At 46.1% G+C, this 12,204-nt stretch overlaps 1 protein-coding gene and 1 pseudogene across 7 annotated transcripts in view; both read left to right on the forward strand.

The window, feature by feature from the left end:
* SYT3 (synaptotagmin 3) overlaps positions 1-12,204 on the forward strand; it is a 404,209-nt gene that overhangs the window by 112,499 nt on the left and 279,506 nt on the right. Inside the window, exon 1 of one of the 7 annotated variants that reach the window (XM_068241417.1) lies at positions 7,106-7,180. The exons of the other annotated variants lie outside the window; for them this stretch is intronic. The gene's annotated coding sequence lies outside the window, so the exon portion shown is untranslated. Of the gene's footprint in view, positions 1-7,105; positions 7,181-12,204 lie in introns of those variants that run through there. 7 annotated transcript variants of the gene reach the window in all.
* On the forward strand, positions 753-885 carry LOC137523226 (U2 spliceosomal RNA; annotated as a pseudogene).

Below are 12,204 nucleotides of genomic sequence, written 5' to 3' on the forward strand. Positions count from 1 at the left end.
GCTGATCCGACGCAAGGGCTGCAGCGTGAGGCAGGAGTATCCTAAAATGCAAGTCTATGGGCGACACCGGTAGTGCAAACAATGAAGCATGGTGAGGGGTTCTCATGCGTGGGCCGACTGGAATCCTAGTGACGCACTTCCTGTCCAGCGGGGAGTACGGCACTGAGTGGGGGGCGTGCCTAGGCATATGACTCTGTCAACGCACTTTGCCACAGTGGCATATGATTGACGGTTTTTATTTTTCACAGTATGGTATTTGCGCCTTTAAATCTATATTTCAGCAGCTGGTTTGAGGTATTGGGGTTAACCCTCCCCCGTTCAAGTTAAGTAAGGCTAATTCAGATATCAAACCGCGCTTAAAGGAATACTATCGATACCCAAGTGTTCTAAAATGACAGTGTGCAAATAATGTCTAAGTAGCTGTGTAAACATTTTCCTACTTTTCATGTTAAATATCAGAGGCAAAAGCTGTAATTTATTGTGGGTAGGATTTAGCTATATTGGGACAAATCAATTGCAGAAGGGGTGTCTGCTTCATTGCACAGCCAGAGTTGCATATCAGACTACAGAAAGCAAATATCAAACATATCAAACTCTGAAAGCAAAAACAGTATGAAAAAGCTATGAGAATTAGTTACATTTCCTCTGCTCTCTTCAGACAGGTCAGTCAGAGACACAGGACACAGGAGCTGCAGCTGTTGGGAGCTCTCTTCTCTGTTACACACAGAGCTACACATAGAGTTAACTGATCAAGTGCTTCTCGGCCTTTTGGCTAAGATCAAGTGCAGTATCTGTTCTTGAAATTTTTGGGGGGACCTGGAGGGATGGCACTGTGGCAGGGTGTCCTTCCTGGTCGTAATTCCCAGTTGATTGAATGGATCTATACCATGGTCGAGGCTGAATGGCTGAGGGCTTTGCTTAGGCGTACTGCCCCTGGAAGTGGCGCTCCAGGTGCACCTGAAAAAACCTGAGATGTGGCAGATCTCAGGCGGAAGTAGGGTGCTTTGGTCTGTACTGCCCATATGCATCGCCAACTAACGCAGCTCCCCGGCCTTTTGGCTAGGGAGAGTGCGGAATTTTTATCACTCCGGCCGCAAGGTCGGGGCCAGCTTGCTGGCACCGGGGACTTCGGTTCCCACCCGGCTCCCTCTCGGGGGAGCCACCCGGACCATGTGGACACGGATGCCACATGGCCAGGCCCTTTGGGTAACCACTGGGCGCAGTAGGGGTCCTCCTCGGAGGACCCCAGGATCCTCCAACCCCTCGGGTGTTGGAGGATGCCACCCCCTGAGCCGAAGGCAAAGGGGGAAGGTTCCCTTCGGGGAACAACCGGAAGGGCCCTGCTGCATTGTGGGGCCCGTGGCTACTCGTGCACGTTTTGTGGGGGTGCTTTAGGGCACTCACGCTTTTTCCATGCACGGGGCTAATAGCCTTGCTGACCGGGACTCCTGTTGCATGCAACAGGAGCCAAGACAAGCTAAAAAAAAAAAAAACAGTCTGTATGCGTGTTGGATTATTATGGTTCTGTACAATTTAACAAACTGACACATCATTGCATTCCAGCGGTTCTGGAGGTGTGTTTAGCTTCTAAGGGTAACAATGGTTAATTAGCATATTTTCAGCAGTGATGCACTGGGAGACCTCTCAAGCTCACTCCAACCTGAATTATCGCAAATTCTTTCTGTTTTAAGACAGCAAACTTTTGTTTTTCTTACACTGTTAATGGTAGAGTTCTCAAACTTTGCACAGTTGGTCGATTTTCAAGGGGAATATTTCTGCCATTCTTGCACTGTTAATGGCACAAGCCTCAAACCTGCCATCCTTGCACTGTTAATGGCACAAGCCTCAAACCTGGTATAGTTGATCATTGGGTGACTGGGGTTCAATTTCAGAAAGGGGGTGGAGCCACAAATAGACAATCAGATTTGTTTCATTCCAATGCAAATTATTGTTGCCAAACACCGCAAAGCTCACAAACTTGGTAATTGAGTAATTGATTAATTGTGTGTTAGGGTTAGGAAAGTGAGCACAGCCAACACCAGCCAAATACATAAGCGGGCAATGCAGGGTCATAAGTGGGCGGAGACAAATACAAATTTTACTGGGAAAATGTAAACAGCAGCCATTCTTACACTGTTAATGGTAGGGTTCTCAAACTTTGCACAGTTGGTTACTGGGTGACTGGGATTAATATTCATAAAAGTGGGTGGAGCCTAAAAAAACAATCAAAAATTACCTATTGATTTTTCAGGGGAATATTTTATTGCTGCCTTTCTTGCACTGTTAATGGCACAAGACTCAAACCTGGTACAGTTGATCATTGCGTGACTGGGGTTTAAATTTATATAAGGGGGTGGAGCCCTAAACAGCCAATCTGATTTGTTTCATTTTAATGAAGGTTATTGATGCCAAAGACCGCAAAGCTCACAAACTTGGTCATTGAGTAATTGTGTGTTAGGGTTAGGGTTATGAAAAGTGGGCGCAGCCAACACCAGCCAAATACATAATCGGGCAATGCCAGGTCATCAGTAGGCGGAGACAAATACAAATTTCACTGAAAAAATGTAAACTGCAGCAATTCTTACACTATTAATTGTAGGGTTCTAAAACTTTGCACAGTTGGTCACTGGGTGACTGAGATTAATATTCAGAAAAGTGGGTGGAGCCTACAAAAGCCAATCAAAATCCACCTATTTAAGGGGAATATTTAATTGATGCCATTCTTGCACTGTTAATGGCAGAAGCCTCTTGCACTGTTAATCACCTGTATCTGGTACAGTTGGCCATTGGGTGATTGGGGTTTAAATTCAGAAAAGGGGTGGAGCCACAGCCAATCAGATTTCATTTATTTCAATGCAAATTATTGATGCCAAAGACCGCAAAGCTCACAAACTTAATCATTAAGTAATTTTGTGTTAGGGTTAGAAAAAGTGGGCGGAGCCAAAACCAGCCAAATACATACCTGGGCAATGCCAAGTCATTAGTGGGCGGAGACAAACACAAATTTCACTGGGAAAATGTAAACTGCAGCCATTCTTACACTATTAATTGTAGGGTTCTAAAACTTTGCACAGTTGGTCACTGGGTGACTGGGATTAATATTCAGAAAAGTGGGTGGAGCCTACAAAAACCAATCGCAATTCACCTATTGATTTTCAAGGCAAATATTTAATTGCTGCCATTTTTGCACTGTTAATGGCACAAGCCTCAAACCTGGTACAGTTGATCATTGGGTGACTGGCGTTAAATATTTAGAAAAGGGGTGGGGCCACAAACAGCAAATCAGATGTGTTTAATTTCAATGAAAATATTCATGCCAAAGACCACAAATCTCACAAACTTGGTCATTGACTATTGACAATTGTGTGTTAGCGTTAGAAAAAGTGGCCATAGCCAACAGCAGCCAAATACATACCCGGGAAACATTAGGACATGAGTGGGTGGAGAAAAATACAAATTTCACTGCTAGAATGTAAACTGAAATTTGGCACACACATAGTACATTACCTGGAATAAAGTATAGGATACTTTTTATTCCCATAACCAAAAAGGGGGCGGAGACAAATACAAACTTCACTGGAAAATGTAAACTGCAGCCATTCTTACACTGTTACACTGGAGGTGTGTTTAGCTTTTTAAGGGCACAATGGTTAATTTGCATATATTCAGCAGTGATGCCCTGGGAGACATCTCAAGCTCACTCCAACCTGAATTATCGCAAATTCTTTCTGTTTTAAGAAAGCAAACTTTTGTTTTTCTTAAGGGCTTTTAGGACCATTGTAGTCCCTTACACACTCCAATGAGTTCTGGGTCACCATGAGCTTGCTGGTTAGTCTATACCTCTCGGTGTTACAAGCCCTACTGCATAGAGCCAAATTAATCCATACCATGCACTGATGAGGATCAAACAATCCAAATCAGTCTGTATGCGTGTTGGATTATTATGGCTTTGTACAAATTAACAAAATGATACATCATTGCATTCCAGCAGTTCTGGAGGTGTGTTTAGCTTTTAAGGGTAACAATGGTTAATTTGCATATATTCAACAGTAATGCACTGGGCGACATTTTAAGCTCACTCCAACCTGAATTATCTAAATTCTTTCTGTTTTAAGAAAGCAAACTTTTGTTTTTCCTACACTGTCTGTCAATGGTAGGGTTCTTAAACTTTGCGCAGTTGGTCGCTGGGTGACTGGGATTAATATTCAGAAAAGTGGGTGGAGCCTACAAAAGCTAATCAAAATTCACCTATTGATTTTCAAAGGAGTGGAGCCACAGCCAATTAGATTTATTTCATTTCAATGTCATTTATTGATGCGAAAGACCGCAAAGCTCACAAACTAGGTCATCCTTGAGTAATTGTGTGTTAGGATTAGAAAAAGTGGGCAGAGCTAATACTAGCCAATTACATACCCGGGCAACGCCGGGCGACCAGCTAGTATTCAATATAGGTGTCTAAGCTGTATATCCAAGTGCGTAGTGACCAACTAATAAGTCATACTATATAGTGCAAAACTCTGTAGACAGTGCCATGTAGTAATAACAACCACCTTTGGTTGTTACAAATATGTTATTGTGCACACCCAAATGTGAATCGATATCATCTACCTCTAGTATATATAGTATAATCTACCACATGCATAAGGTTCAGAACTCTCTGTGTCTTGAATCTCTGCATCTCCAAACTTACACTTACACCACCATATGGATCAGTTGTACACATATCATAGCATATCACATCAGATCTCCTTATGTCATTAATCTCTGCATATGCAAAACTTACACCTGCTTCTCCCCATTAAACAGCTGGACACATATCAATCATATACCCATTTCATGTGCATACCACTTTTTCTGCAAACATTTGATATCACTATACCACATGCACTATTCATCCGCTAAGCTTAACCATTTAATGGGAACCTGAAGTGAGGCAACAAAAGATCAGTATTTCACTATGGCCAAACATTACCCTACTCACACAGAACCCTCCCCCCTAACGCCTACCCTTTAAACAACCCCCCCTACCCCGGCAGAAACGACCTGCCTAACCCTTAACCCCCCCCCCCCCCCGTACAAACTACCTACCTAACGCCTAACTATTAAACCCCGCCCCCCTGCACAAACTACCCACTTAACGTCTACCCTTTAATCCCACCCCCTCCGCACAAACTAGCTACCTAATGCCTGACTCTTAAACCCCCATTCACAAACTACCTACCTAATGTTTAAAGAGGAACTCCAGTGAAAATAAAGTAGTAAAAAAAGTGCTTCATTTTTTACCATAATTATGTATAAATGATTTAGTCAGTGTTTGCTCATTGTAAAATCTTTCCTCTCCCCGATTTACATTCTGACATTTATTACATGGTGACATTGTTACTGTGGGCAGGTTATGTAGCTGCTCCTAGCTGTTTTGGCTGTTAGAGACAGCCGTAAAAACAGCTAATTTCTGTCTGTGAACAGTGTTACATTGTGGCAGTTTGCCCAGAGTACCGCGGTACTCAGAGCTTCTTGTGGGAGGGGTTTCAGCACAAAATCAGTCATACAGCGCCCCCTGATGGTCTGTTTGTGAAAATCATTATATTTCTCATGTAAAAGGGGGTATCAGCTACTGATTGGGATAAAATTCAATTCTAGGTTGGAGTTTCTCTTTAACCCAGTGATCTGCAAACTTGGCTCTCCAGCTGTTAAGGAACTACAAGTCCCACAATGCATTTGCCTTTATGAATCATGACTGTGGCTGTAAGACTCCTGCAATGCATTGTGGGACTTGTAGTTCCTTAACAGCTAGAGAGACAAGTTTGCAGATCACTGGCCTAACCCTTAACCCCCCCCCCCCCCCCCCACAAATTACCTACCTTATGCCTAATCCCCCCCCCCCCTCCCTTCCCCGCACACTAGCTACCTAAGGGCCTGTTTCCGCTAGCCATGGTTCGATGTGACGATTGCATCGTATCCATGGCAAAAAAAATAAAAAATTCTTGTGCGCCGCCATAGGTGCCTAAAAATATTGTCTTTTGGGCTCCCGAGGTGCACGATATATAACGCCAACATTTCGAATCCAGCTCCTAATTACCGATATTTTGCATTGGCACCTATTGCAATGCCCAATTAGTCCTCCTGCCGCATGCGCCAACATTTTCTGGTTCAGTTAATAACATCCCCTTTAATTATGCAGCATCACCTCAGCGCCCACTCCAGATTGTAAGTGACCCCCATTAGCTAGACAAACTTTCCTTACCTATCCAGGCCAAGGCGCACTAATCAGTCGCTCCCCCAAGATTCCCCTGATATCAAACTTTAATAACCATGGCTGCCGGGACTACAGGTTAACTGGAAGGTAATGCTGCCACAGTGTGTATCAATGTGCGGTTGTATTACCTCATGGCAATGCACAAAGGATGCTGATGCATACCGAGGCACCCCTGGAAGGTACTTGCGGCCCACCAGGGTGCCGCGGCACCCAGTTTGAGAAACCCCTGGATTAACCTTTATGCTTGTTTTAGGTGTGTGATTCAGGCACGACTGATGCCAGAAAGATTAGCAATATCACAGGCAATTGGTATAGTTTACAAGGAAATACACATGGCAGCCTCCTTGTTCCTCTCACTTCAGATTTCCTTTAAAAAAGATTTTATGCCTGTTCCTTTTGCACCCTCACATCCTGTTCATATTGGTGATATCACTATAAATATACAGCTCAGATTATATAGACTGAGTCATATTACCTCTGACACTCTCCCAGTGATGCACGTGTGTAGTGTATGTCCAAACCAAGAATTAGTCCTCATATTAGGTAAAAGCAAATCCGCCCTTAAGTAATGCAAATACAAGTGACGTTTTAATGGAGAGTCTGTGCCTTTAATCTACTCCATTAAACCCCAGTTTTAGAAGATGTTGGTATTGACATGGTTACCATGGGGGCGGAGTCTATATGGTATTCAATGAGATAGGAGTTCAAAACTGTTGCATGCAATATCTGGTGAATGACCAATCCAAACAACAAGGGCTGTGGTCAATTGGCTGGATCAGGTCATTTGGGGATCAGCCGGAGTCTAATAGAGGCCTGTGTTAATTAACGGTAATCTGGGGCCTAAGCCGTGAGTTGGACGCCTGATGCAACTAGTAGCTACTTCATAGGAATTAACGGTTGTAGACAATCAGCTACTACTAGCAGGTTAGTAGGTTGCGTTTAGGCACTGGGGGACGGGGGGAGGGTTAGGTGTTACATGGGGGGATGTTTTAGGCACTAGGAGGGGAGATTATGTTTAGGCATTAGTTGGAGGATTTCATTTTAGGCACTTGGGGGAGAGGAGGGGGGAGAGCATCATTTTAGGCACTTAGAGTGGGGTGGGGGTTCGTTTTGAGCACTAGGAAGTGGGATTAGGTGGGGGGTTTTGTTTCAGGCACGAAGAAAGGAGGGCTCAAGTGGAGATGGGTCCCGGATAATGTAAATTACTGATATGTTACTACTAGCAGCACCGCCCAAGTCCAGCAGCACCAGCCCAATACATACTCTAATTGGCACAATGCTCTTAATGCGACATACAATAACTATGACCAGCTGTTCAGTGAATGCAGACCAAACAAGGCTGCAGCTGACTTTTGACTTAAAGGAAACCTGAAGTGACATATGATATCATGCAATAGACATGTGTATGTACAGTGCCAAGCACACAAATATGATGTGATGCATTATCTCCCTGAAAGAGTTAATATTCAGCTTTGCCACTGACAGTTTTTATCCAGTTGGGGCCCAGTGGAACTACTGATAAGGAATTACAGCCATAAAATGTTTTGCTCTGCCAGGAGAGGATAGATAAAAAAGGTAAATCCTACTAATATAATAAATGGGAAAGTTCGGATGTTTGGATGTTTGTTACTCGATCACGCAAAAACGGCTGAACGGATTTGAATGAAATTTGGCACACACATAGTACATTACCTGGAATAAAGTATAGGATACTTTTTATTCCCATAACCAAAAAGAGACAAATACAAATTTCACTGGAAAAATGTAAACTGCAGCCATTCTTACACTGTTACACTGGAGGTGTGTTTAGCTTTTTAAGGGCACAATGGTTAATTTGCATATATTCAGCAGTGATGCACTGGGAGACATCTCAAGCTCACTCCAACCTGAATTATCGCAAATTCTTTCTGTCTTAAGAAAGCAAACTTTTGTTTTTCTTAACATCTTAGTAAGGGGGCTTTTAGGACCATTGTAGTCCCTTACACACTCCAATGAGTTCTGGGTCACCATGAGCTTGCTGGTTAGTCTGTAGCTCTCGGTGTTACAAGCCTCTACTGCATAGAGCCAAATTAATCTATGCTATGCACTGATGAGGATCAAACAATCCAAAACAGTCTGTGGCTTCTAGGACTTTTGGCAAGGATCAGCTGGAATAACTACTTGGTCTTGCACGGAAGGTATTCTGAGGGTCCTCCTTGTGGGGGCCCTCCATAAACGAGGAGAGGATGGCGGCTGCATCAAGTGGAGGAGGTATGCCAAAGCTGCGTAATTCAATACGCTTCATCGTGAAGGCGGAATGGAGGAGTAAGGGACCGAAGGCGTTTATTGACAAGGTACTGGTGGAGGGGTTGAAGATGACAAAGAATAATTTGTTTGCGATTCAGGATTTTCCTGCACAAGGAGCATATGATGTCACAATGTATAGTGAGGAAGAGGCTTTAAGGGTGCTGGCAGACTATAGAGAGAGCAGGGAGGATTTTGTTAAGTGGCTGGAGTCAGTTACACCGCTGTTTAATGAAAAAGCAAGACAAGTGTACGTTCACATGTATAACCCGTTTGTGGAGCCTGATGTTGTGAGATTGTTTCTGCAGAGATACTTCAGAGATGTGAGTTGGGCAGAGAAGATCTATAATCACATTGGTGTTTATAGGAGCAAGATGAGATTTAATGTGGAGTTCAAGAGGCAGGAAGGGAGCTGGCATGATGTGGTTCACCCACCCCCTGTCTTTTCCATTGCCGGTGAGAGAGGCTATATCACCTACACTGGGCAGCCGCTCTACTGCCGGAAGTGTTATAGTTTTGGGCACGGTGCAGGCAGCTGCAGCTCTGAGGAGAGGTGCAGGCACTGTAAGGAGCCGGTTCACCCAGGCTCCAAGTGTAAAAAGGTGAAGGTGTGTGACTTGTGTGGTCTAGCGGGCCACTTGGCCAAAGAATGTGAAAAGCGGGGGAACACCCGCATATATACCTATGCTGCTGCTGCTGGCTCCTATGGCAGGGGCAGGAGGTGGTCACTGGCTCCCCGTGTGGAGCCCCGGGATGCTGAGGCTGATGCCGAAGCTCCCCTTTCTGAGGTAGCTGGAGAGGGCACCAGTGCTGCTCAAACGGGTCCAACCGCTACTGTGACCCCCCCTGTCCCCTCTGCTGAAGAGGTCACTGACTCCCAGATGCTGCAGGCTGAGCAGGCTGAGATGCCAAAGCTGCAGCGTGTCAAGAAAAGGAAACTGGCTGAGCATGTGGATGAGGATGAGGATGATGAAGCTGTGGGGAGTGGGGGTGAAGAGGATGCCGTGCCTCCTTCTGCAGAGTGTCCGCTTGCTGAGCAGAACGCTGGTGCTCCTGCCTGTAAGAAGGCTGCTGCTGACGTGGCAGGGAGCAAGGCTGGAGAGGCTGATGTATGTGTGCCTGGTGTTGTCCCGTGTCCCCCCGCTGTGGTGAGAGAGGCTGGGGCTGAAGGAAGTGATATTGTGGCTGAAACCCCCCCGGAGAGGCTCCCCGAAGCAGTGCCCGGCTCTCCAGCTGATCGGGATTCCCCTGACGCCGGTGACGTCACTTACTCAGTTTCTGCTGAGTGGGGCCCGCAGCGCGACAGTGGAGAGCGTTCTGAGGCTTCCCTGACCCCTGCCACCAGTACAGAAGCCACGCCCTTGGTCCCAGAAAGCCAGGCAGATGTGCCTGAACCCTGCAGAGACTCCCAGCGGCCCGCCATGGACGCTAGTAGCTGCAGGTCCGCTGGGAGCAGTAGTGCCACAGCTGCTGATGCCGGCTCAGCCGGCGAGAATAACAGGAATGCAGGTGGCGAAACAGCTGTGCAGTCAGCTGACCCGCCGGAGATTCCTAAGCCCGCCCCTTCTTCTGCTCTCTCGCATAAGAAACTTAAAAGTTTGCCAGTAAACCCCAGCCCTGCATCCAGTAAAAGCCCAAAAGCTGACACTGCGGTGAGGAGATCCCAGCAAGGGACTGCCTCATCTCCCTCCAAAAATAACGACTCCCCAAGTTTAAAAAAAGGAGGGAAATCAGCCAGCATGTCAGTCATGACCTCAGAGGAGGGGGGGTGGAGTTAATGCAAATGAGGAGGAGGAGTTTGAAATGGACCTGACAGACCCTGGGAAGGTGGAAGGTGAAAAAGAGGTGGAGATAGAGGAGAATGATAGTGATTATCTACCACCTTATCAAGAGAGGAAAGAAGCTGTGACTGAGTCTGAAAGTGATGACACCCGTGTAACAAAAATGAGGATCGTCAGTGACACTTCTGAGGGTGAATTAAAGGTGGATATGACCCAGTCTCCTGTGCCTACTAGCTGGAAAAACACTAGGCCAGCTAGGAGAGTTAACCCGGAGGCACCGGGACCGAGTACTGCTGGGGATTCTGGTCCGGAGGACTGGACCACAGCAGAATCAAAAAAACAAAGAAAGAAGAGGAATAGAAAGACAAAGCAGGAGCCCACCACTGTGGGTGTACGGAAGAGTCCCAGAGCACCTAAGAAATGAAGATGGCTGAGTGTAGGTTGCTTTTCACGTGGTGTCTTTTGGTGATGGTGCTGTCCCTGCTGTCTGTAAATGTGAGGGGGATCGGCTCCTCATACCGCCGGGCTGCAGTCCTGCAGGACCTCGCAAATTTTAGGGCGGATATTTTTTGTCTGCAGGAGTGTATATTGAAGACGGTACCTGGCTCTGGGGAATGGGCAGGGGGCAATGCCATCTGGTCCCCTGCCTGCCAGAGTAGGAATGAGGGCATTGGCGTGCTGTTTAATAATCCTAGCATTAAGGTTTTGTCACATGCCGTCATCATTCCTGGGAGATTGATGGTTGTGAATTTTGATTTTTGTGGCTCCCAGTACCGTCTTTTTAACTGTTACGCTCCTGCAGACAAAAAAGAGAGGGCGGAGTTCTTGGAGGTGCTTAAGTTCAATCTGCCAGGCCGCATTAAGACCATTGTGGCCGGCGATCTGAACTGTATAAGATCGGTTGGGGATCGAGTGGGGTCAGGAGAGACCAAGCTGGACTCCACCAGTAGGATCCTCAACCAGATTGTGACAGATTTTGGACTGCAGGATGCAGCTTTGGCGGCAGGCAGTAGGGACAGGGAATATACTTACTTTTCGGATACGGGCACGGTTAAGTCACGCATAGATTACTTTTTACTTTCTAGGTATGTGTTGGTTTCGGCTGTCTCTTATCACCAGGTCACTTTTTCTGATCACAAAGCCATTCTTTGTTCCCTGGAAGTGTCGGAGAGAGTGGTGTTTGGGAAGGGAGTCTGGAAGTTGAATGTGGAGTTGTTGGAGGATGTGGATGTACTTGAAAGATTTAGGGTGGAATATGCAGGATGGGTGCGCAGGAAGAGAGGTTTTGTGGATTTGTTGGAATGGTGGGATTGGGTGAAGAGGAGGATTTCTGGCTTTTTCAGGAATCTAGCGTATGAGAAGAGGTGTTTGCAGGAAGAGGAGGAAGAAAGTTGGAAAGTAAGGTTGCAGTATTTGGTGAAGATGAAGGAATGGGGGTATGAGGTGGAGGAAGAGTTGGAGGAGGCAAGACAGCGAATGAAGAAAATGTTGACAGAGCGTGGGAAGAGGATTGTGTTTCAGGCGAAAGTGAGAGATTTGGAAGAGGGGGAGTCTTGCTCCCGTTTCTTCTTTAAGAAGGTGGTGTCCAGTAGAGATGTGTTAGAGTCAGTGGTGGTGGATGAAAGGGAAGTGGTTGGTTCCGAGGTGATGGAAGAGGTGCGGAAGTTTTATGTGGATTTGTATGGAGGAGGGAATGCTGTGTCACAGGTGGAGATGAAAGAGTATTGTGATGAGGTGTTGGAGGAGTGTTTGGATCCGTTGGAGGTACAGCAGTTGAAAGAGTCGGTGGCCACGGAGGAGGTATGGGCGGCAGTTGGTGCCATGCAAACAGGCAAGACTCCAGGGAAGGACGGGCTCCCAGTGGAGTTTTTTAGGTGGGCCTGG

This window comes from Hyperolius riggenbachi, chromosome 6 (assembly GCF_040937935.1).
Source record: "Hyperolius riggenbachi isolate aHypRig1 chromosome 6, aHypRig1.pri, whole genome shotgun sequence".
Classification (NCBI taxonomy): domain Eukaryota; kingdom Metazoa; phylum Chordata; class Amphibia; order Anura; family Hyperoliidae; genus Hyperolius; species Hyperolius riggenbachi.